Source organism: Muntiacus reevesi, chromosome 2, assembly GCF_963930625.1.
Source record: "Muntiacus reevesi chromosome 2, mMunRee1.1, whole genome shotgun sequence".
In the NCBI taxonomy this organism is placed as follows: domain Eukaryota; kingdom Metazoa; phylum Chordata; class Mammalia; order Artiodactyla; family Cervidae; genus Muntiacus; species Muntiacus reevesi.
In genome coordinates this window covers 103,451,752-103,468,994 of record NC_089250.1, presented here as the reverse complement: position 1 = coordinate 103,468,994, position 17,243 = coordinate 103,451,752, and the positions used below count along the sequence as shown (strand labels likewise).

Here is a 17,243-nt window from a genome sequence, read left to right as displayed (position 1 = left end):
ATAATGTCTGACATAAATTCTCAATAACTATTAGATATTGCTATTAGAAGCACTATTAGTGTTTATTTAACTCTAGAGCCATCTTTGTACAGTTGCTGAGATTCTTGGTTTTAGCTTTGCATTTTTGTGACTAATAATGCTTGAGTTATTTACATTTTATGTTAATGGCAAACTGGCTCTACTTTTTCCTACAATTATATTTAACCTTTAACATTTAAATTTTTATGGAAAGGGTGTTTTAAGAAGGCATTATCTCAGATTCCTATTTTCTTCTTTTTTAAAACCCAAACTTATAAAAAACTCTCTCAGAGGAAGTTATCTTTGGTAAAGTAAGTTTGTTTTTATTGTCATTATAATATTACAGCTTTCCTAGAAATTTGCAGGGAAAAGCATATATTAGTGTACTATTAATTATAAGCTTATTTAATATTTTTTTTGTAATCTGTGAATGTGCTTAGTTCTTAGGCATCATAACTTAAAATACTAACTGAAAAATAAAGGAAGCACAATTAGGCTTTATTCTTATATTGTATAATTTTGGGAATTTTGGATATATGTTTATTAACTCCAAGAAAGCTGTTTAGCATGAGTTACTCACTTAAGTGATTATATTTATATTTATCTGTTCTCTCCATGTGCTGAGTGAGCAGTGTGCAATACTTTGGCCTATTACATTTATTCATTTACTTATCAACCTTGTATTGTGTGAATATTATGTGTTAGATAACATGCTTGGTCCTAGGTGGATAAGCATGGGTAAGATATGATAGAGTTCATTTCTTTTGTGGAGAAATATGTGAATGCATAATTTTAATGCAATATGTTAAGTTCTATAATAGAGGTATACAGAAAGAAGCATGTGGTTGGTACATTTAACTTGGCATTTAACTTAGTTGGGGAACAAGGACTGATGGTTGTATATGAGGACAGGCAATTAGGTAAGACTTGTCAGAGAAAATGTTTGTCTGAACTGAGCCAAGTTCAGAGTGGCCCAGGCTGGTATATCTGAGGGAACAGAAAGCAGAGTAGAAAAGGAGCACTGTTATCATTTGTAGGTGACATAGGAATCAACCAAGAAATGTAAAACTAAGGAAAGTTCTGTGAGATTGCCAGATATGAAATCGGTCAGTCAGTCAGTTAAATAGCTCAGTTGAGTCCAACTCTTTGTGACCCTATGTACTGCAGCACGCCAGATTTGCCTGTCCATCACCAACTCCCAGAGCTTTCTCAAACTCATATCCATCAAGTCGGTGATGCCATCCAACTATCTCATCCTCTGTTGTCCCCTTCTCCTCCTGCCTTTGATCCTTTCCAGCATCAGGGTCTTTTCCAATGAATCAGTTCTTCGTATCAGGTGGCCAAAGTATTGGAGCTTCAGCTTCAACATCAATCTTTCTAATGAATATTCAAGATTAATTTCCTTTAGGATGGACTGGTTGGATCTCCTTGCAGTCCAAGGGACTCTCAAGAGTCTTCTCCAACACAACAATTCAAGAGCATCAATTTTTCGGCGCTCAGCTTTCCTTACGATCCAACTCACACATCATACATGACTACTGGGAAAACCATAGCTTTGACTAGACAGATATGAGATCTGCTTGCAAAATTAATAGTGCTTCACTGTACCCATCACAGCCAATTAGAAAATATAATAAAAAGATTCATTCACAATGTGACAATATTTCTAATGCATCAAGGAATACACAAAATCTCTGTGGCAAAAACTTTGAAACCCCAAGACAAGATAAGCTGAATAAATAGAGTAATGTCCCATGTTGGGGGCTTCCCAGGTGGCGCTAGTGGTAAAGAACCTGCCTGCCAGTGCAGGTAGACTTAAGAGACACAGGTTGGATCCTTGGGTTGGAAAGATCCCCTGGAGGAGGGCACAGCAAACCACTCCAGTATTCTTGCCTGGAGGATCCCATGGACGGAGGAGCCTGGCAGGCTGCAGTCCATAGAGTTGCACAGAGTTGGACACGACTAAAGCGACTTAGCATGCATGCCCTCCCATGTTGGATGGAACATGTTAATAAATATGTCAATTCTCCCTTAATTAATGTATAAGCTAATTGCAATCCCAGTTGAAATTATAGTTGGCTTTTTTTTTTAAAGAACCTGATACACCTACTATAAAATTTACATGGAATAATAAAGGTATAAGAATAGCCAAGTTAGCCTTAAAAAAGAGGAGCAAAGGGGGGCATCTATCATACTAGATATTCAGTTTAGTCACTCAGTCATGTCCGACTCTTTGTGACCCCATGGACTGGAGTATGCCAGGCTTCCTTGTCCATCACCAACTCCCTGAGCTTGCTCAAACTCATGTCCATTGAGTCAGTGATGTCATCCAACCATCTCATCCTCTGTTGTTCCCCTCTCCTATCTTCAATCTTTCCCAGCATCAAGGTCTTTTCTAATGAGTCAGTTCTTGGCATCAGGAGGCCAAAGTACTGGAGCTTCAGCTTCAGCATCAACCCTTCCAATGAATATTCGGGATTAATTTTTTAGGATTGACTGGTTTGATTTCCTTGCAGTCCAAGGGACTCTCAAGAGTCTTCTCCAGCACCACAGTTCAAAAGCATCGATTCTTTGGTGCTCAGTCTTCCTTACAGTCCAACTCTCACATCCATACATGACTACTGGAAAACAGATATTAATACATATTCAAAAGCCTTAATATTACACATTTCCACAGCTTTAAAAATATTTACCTATTTATTTGTGTGTGTCACATCTTAGTTGCACCACAAGGGATGTTTCTTGGGCCGTTGGGCTCTCTAGTTGTGGTATGCTGGCTTATTTGCTTTGCAGCTTGTGGGATCTTAGTTCCTTGACCAGGTATTGGACCTGCATACTCTCCTTTGGAAGGCAGACCCTTAATCCCCCAACTACCAGGGAAGTCCCAATTTTGTGCCTTTTGATAGTGATTTCACTATCTAAAATGACTCCCACATATGTATAGTGTTCAAGTGCTCTCTAGTGCTCTTAAGTGCAAGGAGTCTGTGATGTGTTTTATGGAGAAGATAGTTGTGTTACATAAGCTTTTTCAGATATGAGTTATAGGGCTACTGGTCAAGAATTCAAATGAATTTCATTCTGCAAATGAAGGAGGAGAATGTCGTCAAATTCCTTGCAGTAGGAACCCACTTAGGTGGCACCATCCTTGGCTTCCACATGGGACAGTACATCTACAAAAATGATGGCATCTAAATCATAGATCTGAAGAGAGCCTGGGAGAAGATTCTGTTGGAAGCTTGTGCGTTGCTGCCACTGAAAACCCAGATGATGTCGGTGTCATATCGTCTAGGAACTCTGGCCAGCGAGCTTTGTTGAAGTTTGACGCTGCTACTGCTGCCACTTCTGTTGTTGGCTGCTTCACTCCTGGAGCCTTCACCAACCAGATACATGCAGTGTTCTGGGAGCCATGATTTCTGGCGTTTACTGATCCCAGGGCTGACTACCAGCCTCTCTCAGAAGTCTATGTTAACCTGCCTACCATCGCTCTGTGTAACACAGAACTCACTTAGTGGGTCGAATGCAGTGGATGCTCACCTGGGAAGTTCTGCACATGCGTGGAACACCTCCGGAAGTCATGCCTCATCTCTGCTTCTACAGATATCCTGAAAAGGAAGAGCAGGCAGCAGCTGAGAAGGTGTGACTGAGGAGGAATTTCAGGGTAAATGGACTACTTCAGCTCCAGCGTTCACGTCTCCTCAGCCTGAGGTATTGGACTAGTCGCAAGGCGAGCCGGTGCCTTCTCTGCCTGTTCAGCAGTTCCCCCTGAAGAATGGAGCGCTCAGCCTGCCGCTTCACACAGGTCTGCAGCTCACACTGCTCAGGCCACGGAAAGGGTGGAAATAGCCACCGAGTCCTCTTAAACTCTTCTTCCTCAAACGCTTAAAATGGAAATTGAGTTGATAGAAGATAAACAGTTGCTTAAAAAGAAAAGAGAATATATTAAGTAAGATGCTTTTAACAGAAGCACACATAAAACAAGAAGTAAATATTGATCGTAGTGGAAATATTGTGACCACAGACTCATAGCAACTGCATTTCTCCTAGGAGCAATGGTTCACTAGTTCAGTGTTCATGGTGACTTTATAGCATAATTAATGCCAATCAACTATATATGTATGTCCAGCATCTAGTAAAAAAAAATACAGGGAGGTTTAGTAAAAATAATTCACTATTAGGAAATGGCTAAATTGGTATTGGACGGCTGAAAATAAGGAAACCAAAGGGAATACAGGCACAGCTATCACCCTTGGGGGAACAAAGGCAAGAAGAGGCATTTTTAAAACCTTCAAGCTGGTCCAGTGGAGCCAGGACTCAGTTGTCTGAGGAGAGAGTACTGTTGGGATGAAGCATGCAGACTGGACATTTCTGGGACTGTGAAGGAGCTGAACCTGGAACAGCTATTGCTGATTCAAGCAATGAAGAACCATTGTTGGGCTGAGCTGTATGAACAGCAAGGAAATAGGAAAAAGCAAATTCCACCTACTCTCTTGCCTTCGAGTCTCCTTGGAAGAAGCTAACAGAAAACCAGCTGGTGAAGGAGGGCATGCTGAGTTCCAGCTCTAGTATCACAAAGCAATAGTAGATTTGGAGCTGAGAGTACTAAAATTTTGGGTTTGTTGGTTGCAGTAAGTAACACTATCCTAAGTATTACTAGAAGAGTTCTTGTTGCAGTGTTTTTCTTTTTAATTTATTAATTTATTTTTGGACCCATCAACCAGTATGTGGGATCTCAGTTCCATGACCAGCAATCAAACCTGTGCCCCCTGTATTGAAAGCATGGAGTCTCAACCGCTGGACTGACAAGGAAGTCTCCTGTTGCAGTGTTTTTTATTGTAGGGGAACTGAAGACAAGCAGAGCGTCTATCACTATGAAAGTGTTGTTGTTGTTCAGTTGCTCAATCTGTCTGACTCTTTGCAACCCCATGGACTGCAGCAGGTCAGGCGTCCCTGTTCTTCACCATAGGGTGTGGGGAAATGGACAATCTTAAGGGGTGGTTGGAGGGTGTAAAGGAAGCTTGCTGGAGAAAGAAGAGCATGGTTTGTTCTTGTTCTAGAGACTGGCAAGTATTCTGGGTATCTGTATGCTTTTACCACTGAAAGATAACCAATCAGAAAAGAAAAATTTCTTCTCCTTAATATATTTATATGCTTTTATTTTGGAATTGGTATTTGGAAAGATAGGGAAATTGGGAGAAAGAAAAGTCTCTTGCCCTTAGAGTATATTAGACAGGCAGATATTACTATTTAAAAGCAACATAATAAATTAATGTTTTTACTAGGTGGGTACATAGTTAAATGACTCACGTAGAGACTGTAGACCCATTGTCTTATCAAGTATTATGTGCCCTGAGAGATAAAAAGTTTGAAAATAAATTGTAGTCAGAGTACAAATGATATAATTTTATAAAAATAGAATGTGACTAATATGTATTACCTGTTTATGTTTATGGAAACCTCACTTGAGCACTAGCAGACCACCATGTACTAGATATTTAGAAACTTTTCCAAACTACACTATAGAAGAGTTTTTAATTGCTAAAAAGAGATTTATTACATTTGGATACAAGGTTGACTATAGTGGAAGCAGCTGATTTATATGCTAGAACAGGAGCAGCCTTGGAATTGGTGATTTATAGTATAAATCCTTGAAAAGTTATCAGGTTACCTCTTTAAATCGGGTATGGAAAGAAAAGAGCTAAAAACTGGAGTATTGGCTAAACTTCTGTAGCCGCTTCCTAAACATCTAGTCCTTTCAAGAGAATGCTGGGGAAGGGGAAGCCCTGATTTGTAGTGTTCAACAATTTTTGTGCTGTGAATACTCCTAACCATGGCCATTTAAAAATTACCTGCATGAAGTCAGTAAATGCAGAATTGGGATTAGGTGCTGGCAGTCAGTTCTCTCACCTGTAACTTCATCTTACCCCACAACAGGTGAGGTGCCACATGCAACTCACCAGCAGTAGGCTCTTACTTCCATTTGGCCTTTTAGTGATCTGATTCAAGAGTATCATCCCAAGGACCTGCTTTCTAGGCCCATTTGACTCCAGGTGGCTTAGAATATTATAAACCAAGTATCAGCTATAGCAGAAACTTTTGGTTAGCCTCGCCCCTGATTCCCATCACACCTGTGGAAGATAGTTCCTGGCAGGCCATAACAGCCTCACATTGTCAGCATCACACCACACATCTTTCACTGTTTGCAGTGGGGCTTCTCCAAGTCCCACTCCTCTACCGTAGAGGAGAGGGGGGACCCATTCCAAGCCTTGACTTGGATTCTTCCTGAAAGCAAAAGCCTGAGATAGGGACTTGTGTCTAGGTAGTTTATTTAGGTGATAGCACCAGGGAGCAGGGATGAGAGACTGGGCAGGATGAGGAAAAGAGAAAATCATCTCATAAACTTGCATTGTCAGAGTCACTGTTGAGTCCAACTGTGACTTGATACAATCCAGAACCTTCTGAGGATTGTGTAAAATGCCTCTTAGAATTCTCTACATGGGGGTCAAATGGAGGGAACAATTCTTCACCCTCACTGGTTGTGTCTTAATCCTGAACACTCAATCCTGGGAACGTCTATGGATATGCACATACTGAGTGGGTTCCCCCTCTCCTCTGTGGTATTGGAGAAGCCCAAACCGTGAAAATGTGTGTTGTGACACTGACAATGTGAGGCTGTAAGTAACTATCTTCCACAGGTGTGATGGGAATCAGGGGCAAGGCTAACCAGAAGTTTCTGATATAGCTGATACTTGGTTTATAATGTTTTAAAAGGTGGACAAAACATTTATTCACAGTGAAGCTACTATTTAGGATCATGAGATTAAATTGCTTATCAGAGAACTGAAAAAATTTTGGGGGAAAATGGAGCTTTTTCCTCCCTTCTCTTTCCTTTTCTTCAAGTAAAACCCTGGGTTATACAGTGTTTCTGTGTCATAATAAACCCACAGGAAGGATTTTAATCAAGTTCATAAACACTGAATATACATGAGCAAATACATTCATTCATTTAATGAAAACTTAAAGTTAGGTTTTTTTTTGCATAATTTCTGACACATAAGTTCCTAGTTTGCACATGGTGTAAATACACATTCCTGTATTTGACAATCTGAAATTAAATCTGATTCTGAAAAGAAAACATTAAGCTCTTGTGTTTGTATTACTGAAAGGAGTAGCCCACCCAAACAAGAATTATTCATATCTAGGTGCCATATAGTAAAGGTTCTGCTTATTCAGCTGACTATTGGCAGTCAGTTAAGATACCTATTCCTAAGAATATTTGTATGAAAAGGGTTCTTACAGCTCAGGACAGGATAACTATTTGCACTGATCACTTGAGAAGAACTGAACATGTATTATGTAAATGCACTGAATACTTGAGAAGAACTAAACCTATATTATGTGAAGAATGCCTACCCCAAACTTTTTCACCTGTGTAGATTGTAATGTTTGCAATCTATAGCCGTAGTCAGATCCTATTTCCAAATGAATCTACCTTGTAACTGGAAGCCAGAATTTTAGTCCTATATCTGGTGTGCCTGGGTGAAGCCTGAACAATTTTGTGTCCATTGAATCATAGCCTTCCATCTAACTTTCCACCATGTTCGTTTAGTCTAGGTGACTGGGTTTCTGCCCAATGTGCTTGACTGTGACTCTAACTTATGCCTCAGGTTGGGTGTTTTTGGTTGAACCACCCGAAACAGGGCATTGCCACCACCTAACACAGAGTGGCATTGCTGGGTGGAGACTCCTGCTGCAGTGCCCCACTCTCTAGATTGTTGGTTCTTAGATATTGTAACTGGTCCTAATTAAATGCAAGTTAACTGTATTTCATTAGGCCACCAAGCTATTTCAATTGGGCTCAGCTCTTATTGTTGCTTGGTTCTTTCTCTTGTAACTTGCTCACTGCTAAAATTGAAATAGAGCCTGCCTAAAATGCAATATGACCTGTATACCATTTACTACACAGTTAAAATGATTAAAAACTGTTACTATTTACTTGAAAACTTTATGTTGTTAAAATTTCTATTTCAACACTTGTATTATAAAATGAAGTCTCATATTATTTTAGATACCTAGATTCCAGTAGCTTAAATTCCTACTGCCTTAGTGCCAGAAATCAGCCCCTGATGTGTTTCTGGGTTATTTTTGAGTCATGCCCAGAGCTGTCTCAGCTGTGTTTAGGAAGAGGTCCATCATGTTTTCCTGTTTCGGATGCCTTGCTATGCTGTTGCACTGCTGCTTTTGTTCTTGTTCTCTAGGTTGATATTCCACCTAATTCAAGAAATAGACCCTTTCCTTAATTTTCTATAGGATAGCATTTTACCTAAAGTTTATAGAAAGAGGCAGGAAAAAGAAAAGACAGCATATCATAATTATGACAGTAACTGTGGCTATGCTCAGAATCCCATGGCCCTGAAAATGATTTTGATTTTTTTCAAAGCTGCAAGAGCAAGTTGTTTCTAGAACTATCAATACAAGATGCTTTGGTGTTTTAATATAGTGAAGGGACTGATAGGGTAGTTAATTAATAAAAGAAATGTCACCCAGGATGTCTGTGCTGGGAATTTTCATTAACAAGTTGTAAAAGAAATAACAAAGTAATCAATGAACTAAAGCAGACATGATTGACTGTAATTACTGTGCTCGTTAAGGTTATTGACTAACAGCAAGATGAGCTGTCAGAGTTGAGGCATGGCACTCTGAGAAAATTAATCAGAAGAACATTCATTTTAGCCCTTCTGTTTTCACCAAGGCAGTGAAGTTAATGTGTCAGTTTTAGTAGTTCAGAAATAGTTAAATCAAGATTTAAAATTTTAGCATCCACATATTCTGATTAGCATCTAAATACCACATTTGGGTTTATACAAAGTGAAACAGAGGGAGAGGGAGAAATTAAGTGGTAAGTATATAAAGAGAGCAAGCAAGACAACTGTAGTTTGTATCAGGATAATAGTTGTAAACATGGAGAGGCAATGGGTTTGAAGGATATTTGAGAAATAAAATTAATAGCATATCATTCTATCATGATGCTGACATCTTTTATTTCTGTATCAAGGCAAATATAACTCCCTCCAGCAAATTTTCTTGGTTACCTCCTCCTTCTAGAGCTATCTTTTCTTCGTTTGAAAGCCAATAGCTATTGATACTTTATCTTGTATAGTTAATTTTCCTATGCCATGCTGTTCAGGACATTGCCATTGCCCCTGGCTTTTATTCCAGTGGTGAAAACAGAAAAAGCAAACATATAAATAAATATGCAAGGTTGTGATAAGTGACTAGGGGCTGTGAGATAATCAGGTAATACCTCTCTGAGGGATTATATCAAAGATGAGAATGAGCCAGGCATGTAAACAGCTGGGACAAAATGATTTCAGCAAAAGAACAGAAAGTGCAGTGGCCCTAAGGGAATAAACTTGGATGTTTTCTGAACAGAAAGTGTAATTGAAGTCAGTGAACTAGGGGGAACAGTGCTGTGAGTCCAGTGGGAGAGGTCGACAGGAGCCAGATCATGAAGGGCCTTGTAGATTTGGTAAATAATTTTCCTTTTGTGCTATGGATAATAGGAAGCCATTGGGTTATTTTAAGCAGGAGAATAACATGAATTAAACTGTCTAATGAAGTATCATTTAGATGCTATGTAGAAAATGGACTGCAAATGCCTCAGAAAACTTGGGGTAGGGGAGATAGAGACAGGTTGTATCCAAGAAAACTTTTGGAAATAGGATTTATGGAAATTCTTGATGGTTGTAAAGGAAAAGAATGAATGAAAGATGACTGCAGGATTTTGGCTTAAGCAATTAGGTGATGGTGACGATTACTAGAGTGATAGAAATAGGGTTTTTACACCCTTCCATCCCTTAATTTTTTTAAATTATAATTTTAAAATTGAGATATAATTGACCTACAATGCTATGTTAGTTCCAGGTGCACAACATATTGATTTGATATTTCTGTTATAATCATCATGAATGAGATAGGTTTGAAAGGAAAAATCAAGAACTCTTTTTTGGGTATAGAATAAGTTTGAAATGTATGTTTGCTATCCAAAGGAAATAGCAGTTGGATATATGCCTCTGGGCTCATGAGAGAGGTCTGGGTTGGGGATACAAGTTTGAGAATTGTTAGCCTGTGAAGGTGTGACTGTTGAGTGAATCAGTTAGCTCAATGCTTGCATTTCACTTTGCTCTGCTATACCTCCCTTTCTCATTCCTTAATGATACATTGGTGGGTTCCTTAATTTTCCTGCCATTTTCAGTGCTTTAAGGCCTGCTTAGTCCAGTTTGAAACTTTCATCTCATTCCAATTTAAATTTCATCTCCTTCCTTTCCTCCATCACTCTTGAGGGACCTGAAAGGAGGAAAGGCCAAGATTGACTTTTTCACCTTTTTTCCTGCTCTGATGTCTTCTAGAGGAGATGAGTAGTTGGCCTAATTCCTCTAATTTTTCAAGTCCCCTAACTTTTCCTCTATTGTTAGGGCTGAGAGGGAAGCATAAAGCACTTCTCTGAACTGATTTTCAGTAAGCCCCAGAGTGAGATGTCTGTCCTAAGACACTGAAAATCCCTTAGCATGTGGTGTACACAGAAGGCTTCTTTTTCTTTCATTTTGAGCCTTAGTTGCCAATTCTGAGCAATAAGAAAAATTCCACTCAGCATCCTATTACAGATCTCATTTTTAAAACTGTCGGATTGGATGATGTAATCCCTGAGGTGACTTATGGATTTGGCCACATGGAAGTTGTGGATAGACTTTAAAATGGTCCTTATGGCAGTGAAGGTGACAGAAGTCACATGGAATGGGTTTGTAGAATAAATGAGATGTGAAAACATAGGTATGGCAAGCAACTCAGGGAAGTGTTGAGATGAAGGCAGCAGATAACTTGGGAGGAGCAGCTGGAGAGATCTGTAAGGTGAAGCTGATGTTTGTTCGATGTTTTAAAATTAGAGATAGTGGCCTGCTTTTCTGCTGAGAAGAGTAGAGAAGGGGTTATAATGAAGTACATGAGATAACAATGAAGGAGCAGAGTCCTAGAGAAGGTAGGAGAAGAAGGGATCCAGAGCAGAAGAGGAGAGGTTAACCTTTGGTAGGAGCAAGAGTACAGCTTGAATTGTAATAAGAGAGAAGGTGGGACTAGAGTGGGTGGTTTTGTAGATTTGATGATGAGAAAGTAGGGGCTGTCTTCCAAGATGGCTTGTTTTTGTGAATGAGGCAGGAGAGTTGGTTAATAGCTAATAACAAGGTGGGTAGAAACGGAGAGTGGGGGAAACATCTTTTTGCTACAGTATACAAATGTTGAAATAGGAGCAGATTCATCTAAAACACCCAACAAAGTGCCAGAACTATTTATCACATATTTTTTGGAATAAATTACCTTTAATTATCACAAACTGAAAGTATTCTTTACTTCAAATATCATCTTAAAAAGGTGTGACAGAGGTGAGGTGAGGTGAACAGCACAGAAGCTATTTGGAATGCTGGAATGAGAAAAAGGATTTTGGGTGGGACATTCTAACTTCCATCTTGTGTTTAAGCTCCATCTAGGTGCCTCTCCTTAGTTAATAAAACAGGAATTAGAAAAAAAAAGTGTTATAGCTGTTCAGAAAATTACATGTTTTTAAGTCTCAATCTGAAAGCCAATATTTTGAGGTGTCATATATAGAATAAAATGGACTCATGGTTCATGCAAAAGCTAGTTTCATTTTTAAAGGGATTTTAATGTAAAGAAGAAACTATTCCATTGTGATTAAAATACTGATTGTACCCTGAAAGGCTTATTTCCCAGAAGGGACTGCTGATAGGGATTGAGTTGTTTTCTTTTTGGAGGCCTCCCTTCTGTTCCTCTAATCTAACTGGCCCCTAACACAGGGCTCTGCATCAAGGGGCTCCTCAGTACATGTGGTTGAGTGAGTTTGTCTGGGGCCAGCCCTGATACCTAGAGCCAAAGACACCCTTGATTACCTCAGAAGGATTTCTATGATGGCTCTGATTTATTCTTTTTTCTCTTTTTATCTAGCTCCTCGATCCCTAACCTTTGTTTGCTTGCAGGAAGAATGTGAGCCAAAATTTTAAAGTTTTAAAAGTATAAAGAAAGAAAACAAGTAAATAGGGAAGGATAATAAATACTGAACAAGACTGGGCAAGGTGACAAGATGGAATTACTGTGAAAATCTGGACGCGGGCCAGGGCACAAAATGCAGTGGCTGTGTAGTTTACAGGAACTATTTAGTGTTCAGCATGCTTCAGTGATCACCCAGAGAAAGCCAGATTTTTCCGGTTTTGTTTGCTACCCTATAGTTTGCTATGGAAATCTGACATAGGTGATCTGTGTTTTCTGTCACCCAACCGATATAAATATAGAGAACCGTGGGGCCTCTGCTCATCAAATCCGACGTGATTTGAATTGCTAGGAGGAGGACCTCTTGTGGCTATAGTGGGAAATACTTCAGCTAAAACCTATCTTGGAGGCTGCAGACATTTTTAAGAGGGAATTTTTTTTTTTAAAATACAACTTTATAGAGCTCTTTAAAATTATATTCCAATATTTATAATATTTAATTGATTTGATTATACCAAGTAATATAATTGCATCTGTATTGCATCTCTGAGGAGTTCAATGTAATTTGAAGCACTTCAGGTTTGATCCATGTAAAATCACATATCCCCTGAAAAGTATGTAAAAAGAATAGCGGTTTTCATCTCCATTTTGCAGATGGAAACGAGAGGTACAGAGCAGGTGAGTAACTTATCTGTGGCTTTAAAGTAGGAGCAGGCTGGCCCATAATAGAATTTGGGTATCTAATCTTGGGCTCAATTCAACATTCTGTGTTTAGAAAACATTCATTATTAAAGCTCTAAAACAAAAACTTCTATTTTGCAAGTGAAAAGTGATTTCTTTATTCAAGAAAAGATGGATTGAGAGACATAAAACTTACTCTTTGTTTTCACTGTGAAAAGAGGCTGTTCCTAGATTCTCCAGGGGGAAGAAGCTGCTTTGAAAAAAATCTGGGGAAGACAGTATACTAGCAACTAAGAACCGTTAGAGAAATGTAATGTCAAGTGCATGCACATTTTAAAGGAAGCTACATAAAAAGTTATTTCACAGATTTCCCTAGAAATCATATAAAATGAGACCTCTTTCATAATTGATTCTCTCTGACAATTTGCAAACCTTGCCTTCTCCTCTTAGCTCCCTAATATTTGTTCTAAGAGTGCCTATAGAGCTAATAAATAAATGCCTTTAAAAATTTTTGAATTCAGCCTTTTAAGAACAGAAATGCCAAAACTCAAACGAACAGTTTTATTTTAGGGGTAGTTACCACCTACTATTACAGTCACTACTTTTATGACTTTGACAGAAAGTCACAGAAGTGTTAATGCCTATAAGAATATGGTATAAGTTCAGGTGGGGTGTCAAGGAATAGATGCAGTGATAGAGCATAAAGCAGGGGTATGGAAGATTGTTCCAATGAATGTTAAGATGTTGATGGTGAGGAGATTAAAAAGGGAAAGAGGAAATATATAAAACAATAGCCATAGGAAAAAGAAATTTTGTTGGAAAGAGTTTTTTTTTTGGTGACTTTAGTAATGGTTTCTTTCACCTGTGGAGTTTTTGTTAAGTCTTCACTTACATTCTTTACTAATAATTACATGGGTCTAAATAAACCCTAGAGGCACAGAGCATGATGCTTGGTAAGATTTCAGAGGAAAACACTATCTCAGATATGACAGAATTCTACGGTACTGAAGACACTGAATTTTACATAATTGATCTTTTGATGTGTGAATTTCCTGGACTTTCCTATTATCCCTGCTTTATCATTTTTCACTCCCAATGATTCCAGCATTCAGCTTTAATTAGATGTAAGAGGTCCTTGTTTCAGAAAAGTACTAGAGAAATGCAGATCCTACGTATTTAGAGCTTCCTGACAGCTATGTTTGTAGATCTCTGGGTAAAGTATGTGTCTGGCCTTTTTCAACAAAGTATTTTCAGTAACAAGTTGTCAGTGAGGTCAGTGACTAGCAGTTCAGGATTAGATACCACCCACCCTGGTTTGTAACCTCCCCCTTTCTCTCATCCTGGGTGAATGCCGCTCTGCTGAAGTGACTGCCCCACTGTCACTGACCCTCAGTTTGGTGCTCTGCAGCTCTGTGACTAACCAAGAAGTCTTATTTTTTTTCCTCACCCAAACTCTTTTTGGAAAATTTCCTACAAGAGCCGAATTTTAAACACATTTACTCTATAGGAAGCAACAGAAAGGTAAGAGTCAAGTTGTAAAAAGAGGAGCTGGACTTCAGTACATTCTTGTTTCTGCGTTGAAATTGCTCTGCCTTAGTTACATATTGTAGGTTTAAAGTGTGGGGTTTCTTTCTGAATTAAGGAACATCACATTATTATATAAAACGGGAATGTTTTGACTAGTTATGTTGAGAAATATAGGCTTTCACGCTAAGTTTAAAGTTATAAATAACTTTCAAACTAGTGCCAGAGGAAGCTAGTAGCCAAGGTCGTGCTTTGCATTCAGAGAGTTTCTGGCTATAAAAAGCCGATTGGGATCCAGTACAGGAAAAGATAAGATATGGCCTGGATACATGTGCCTTGGCATGGGGCTGGGGCAAAATATTTGAAGGGATTTTACTTTCAACCCAAAACTTGTTCATAGTAATGGGAGATTTTTAAAATGAGATAGTGGCAAAAGCCTTAATTTTGAATTTAATATTTGCTTTATATACTTGTTTTATACTTGTCAATAATATTAGGAAATTGAGGAATCTCTCAGAGCTATTTTTACTGCCATTTATAATCAAATGAAAATCACACTAGATGAGATGAATATGGGAAATAGTCATCAGTCATGTAAAGAGAAGGTCACTATCTGACAGTGGCTGGGGTGACTGCAAGCAATTACTCTCAGTTGCACTGAAAACAGAACTGGAGAGAAGTACAAATGGAAACAAGAGGAAATTTAGGTTAGGCATCAGGAAGTTCATTAACTGTACATGTTTTGAGTCATGGATATGCACCACTAAGACAGTTACTACATATCTGATGATGTAAGAGATCCAATGATTTGCTTAAAACACACAGGTGGGAAAAATAGGATTTCAAATTAGCCTTGGTCGTGGGTTTATGGCTAGGTTTTTTTAGACAGACTAAAATGTCAACATACTGAGAACAATTGTGGTTTGGAGATATAGATTATCAGTAATCAAATTCAAATGGCATATTTGGGTGAACTATTAAAATTTTGTTATCCACTATAAAAAAATTACCTTAGTAGTGGCATAGGACAATTTGTTAAAAGGAGAAACCCAAAATACCAACAGCATATATACAACTATTTCCATTTGTTGCGTCCTATACACAGTCTGTGTCTCTCTTAATTGAGTGAAATATTGGGATTTTTATAGTAAAATTTATGTTTATTTTCATTATAAAAATGATGTGAGTTCATTGTAGGGATTTTAAAAGCACAGACAAAATTATCTGTAATCTAATTGATACATTTTCTTTTAGTCTCTTTTCTCTGTACAACTTTAGAATGAATTGCAGTAAAACTGTGGATAAAATTTGGTACCTTGCTTTTCATTTAACCTTTACCAAAACATTTTCCATATAATATTACCTAAATAGATGTTATTTTAGATTGCTAACATTCTTCCAAGTGAATAGATATAATTTTATTAATCATTGTTGAACATCTAGGTGCTATGGTATGTGTGTTTGTGTCTCTATTTATTTTAAATGTCATTTCCCTAAGCTCTATTTTTAAGTGTGGACTAATTAGAGAAAATTAGAGTTGAAGGCAAAGATTGTGATTTTTAAGAAGATGGCTTTTACTGGTTTTCTTTTAAGGTTTTGTATAATTCTTTATCTACCAACTGAAATATTTATTGAGAGTCTGTGAGATGCAAAAGATAGTTATCAGGCACAGAGATAGCAATATATTTTGTATTTGAAAGGATATTCTCTAGTTACAAAATTTCTCCTTATGAACTTTCATAGGTATCAACAAAGCTACATGTTGAAAATTCTTCATCTCTGCCTGAAACCAATAGACAGTATTATTGACTGCTTATGTTATTTTGGACTTTAAAACAACAGAATTTATAAATAACTTTTGTAGAGGATTATCTATATGTTGTCCATATTTTATGAATGTTATGATCTGTGGCAAAGGAATAGAAAGAACAAATATTTTATAATAGAAGTCTGTGGAAATTAGAATTATTTGGAGAAAATCTAGGGAGCAAGGTGTAAAGAAAAAGTATCAAAGGCGCATGTTAAAACAGTTTCAGTTTTCGAATTTTCTGCTTATGGAACCATGAGAGTGGAGTAAGGCATGGGTAGGGTGGGAGTTAGGCAAGATATGAAATTTTAATTCTGTTATTGGTATTGAATTTGGGAATTATGGTTATAGAAATAGAATATATTGAAGTAAAAAGTCAAGGAATTGGTAAAAAATAAAACGATTTGATTTTCAGAGGTAGTGGCCGGTACAGAGAAGTCAAAATAGAGAGAGTAGAGGTATCAGTATTTGGTGGGAGGTGAGATATGGGGTTGTGAATTTTTAAAGAATATGTTTTGCCTGGATCATCAAAAATCAAATTAATTGTAGAATTTTATTTTTTCCAGTGGTATTTAGAGAAAAACCATAGCTATGGAGGGATAGGAGTTCCATTCTTTATTCACTCTGAACTTCTGCTAGCATGTTTCTATTTTTTCTTTGGAATAGGAGGGATTAAGACTTAAGTAGAGAAGTTGGCAGCCCAATCTTGCCTGGAGAGAAACTATGTGCCTTGTAATGAAGACTTAAAAATAGTGTTTATTTATGGATCATTGGCTCATGGGAATGTTACTCTAGAGAATCAAAAAGAATGATTTTCTAAATCTTGTTTCGATACTGGATTTTAAGTGACATGATATTGTGGGGTGGAACTCCAGAGTTTTGCCCAATTGCAAACCTAATGGAAAGTGACAGATAATTGAGACTATAGAATTTTTGAAAATGAACGTGACTGTTAGCTGTTGCACCTGATTTTCCCATGCTTATTTACTATTTTTAGCTATATTATTGCAGTCTGGTACACAGCCAGTAATCTGCTACCAATTTAATCACTAACTTCCAGGATCTGAGAAGTGACTAAATTCCTATGTGCAAAATGTAAATTAGGTCAAGTTTACCTGGGACCCCCACTCCCTTGCCTTTTTCCTGCTTCTCATTATCCTAG

General features: G+C 37.9%; 1 pseudogene; it reads left to right on the top strand.

Moving 5' to 3' along the window:
• The first annotated feature begins 3,084 nt into the window (after positions 1-3,084).
• On the top strand, positions 3,085-3,878 carry LOC136157222 (small ribosomal subunit protein uS2B-like; annotated as a pseudogene).
• Positions 3,879-17,243: the final 13,365 nt, after the last annotated feature.